Genomic DNA, 1,598 nt, shown 5'->3' on the forward strand with positions numbered 1-1,598 from the left:
TGATTAGGGTTCAGTCTTGCTTCCTCAGAGTGGTTCTCTGTGGCTCTGGAATCCACTCTACACTCTAATTCATCCTTTATCTCCCATGAGAAAAGGCATATGTTTTCAGCTGAGATATGCTCTCAATCTTCTTCCAGTCTGTAGATATTTGAGGGCTCTGAAACCTTCTTTTCCCTTTGAACCATTTCTGTCCTTTGAAGTCCCATCTGGAAATGCTTCTGTTAGTACAATTCTCCTTTTAAATGTCATGGTTTCATATCAGTTTTAATGAAATTTATTCCATAAGACAAAACCAATACCCACAAACCTCTCCAAAAGGCACATCTCTGCCTTAGGTCACCTACAGGGCTCCTGTGAACTAGATTATTAGAATTCCTATTGTCTAGCAAATACAGAGGAATACCCTTAAATTTCTCAGAATTTTTTTTTCTATTCAAAAGTAACTGCTAGGCATAACTTTATTTAGTTCTGAACCTTAACGTCGGATGCTACGGTCAAAACTTTGACTTTATTTTTATCCCAAAGTACATTGATTCTGTACTTTGATTTTTATTTTGGGTTTGATTTTTCTCATGATACCCAGGAATAAATGTGAAAGAAATGGGTAAAATATGTATAAGAAAAAATTTTAAATAGTAATGAAGAACACAAAAAAAGGATTTGAACAAATGTTAATAAAGCATCCTATATTTTTGGATAGGTTAAAAGTCAGCATCATGAAAATGTCAAATGTCAATACTCCCTAAATTTATTTACATTTTATGTAATCTTAGCTCAAAGACCATTAGAATCAGAGACGCTGATTCTAAAATTCAGATTTTAAAAACCCCATTAAGATAGATGACATTTTATATATGTGTGTCTATCTGCCTGTGTGTCTATCTGCCTATGTGTCTATCTGCCTGCCCCTGGTTCCTGGCATAGCACTCCTAAAAATCCCCTTGGAATTTCCTAAGTGATAAGAGTACTTAGAGCATCTTTTACTTGAAGTTTTGCTCTTTGACCCAAGTTGCTGACTCAGAGCTCCTAAATCCATTGGGATTTTTTAGATAAGAGATCTTTTCTTCTAATGAAGCAACTGTTGGTGGGCTCCTGGATAGCTTCAAAATGGGATCTGGGCACCAGAAAGAGAAAACCATGATTAGAATCTATTTCCCTCCAAAATAATGGCTTCAATGTCTACATCTCAGTGTTCTGGGCTGCCACGCCCCCTGCTGTTTCATCCTTATGTATGTATAATTCCTCGTTAATTGTATTTAATTTGCAAGAATCATCTATCAACCTGAGCTGGTTGTGTCTCCTTTTCAGCCCTACTGTGGGTTTCTATTTTCGTGCATGCGTGCTAAGTCACTTCAGTTATGTCTGACTCTTTGCAACCCTTTGGACTGTAGCCCACCAGGCTCCTCTGTCCATGGGATTCTCCAGGCAAGATTACTGGAGTGGTTTGCCATGCCCTCCTCCAAGGGATCTTCCTGACCCAGGGATCAAACCTGAGTGTCCTGTGGCTCCTACATTGCAGTTGGATTTTTTACCACTGAGCCACTGGGGAAGCCCATCTCTGTTTTCAGCATCCTTTAAATGAGCCATTAAGCAAAGGA

The sequence above is a fragment of the Capricornis sumatraensis genome, chromosome 4 (assembly GCF_032405125.1).
Source record: "Capricornis sumatraensis isolate serow.1 chromosome 4, serow.2, whole genome shotgun sequence".
NCBI classification, from domain to species: domain Eukaryota; kingdom Metazoa; phylum Chordata; class Mammalia; order Artiodactyla; family Bovidae; genus Capricornis; species Capricornis sumatraensis.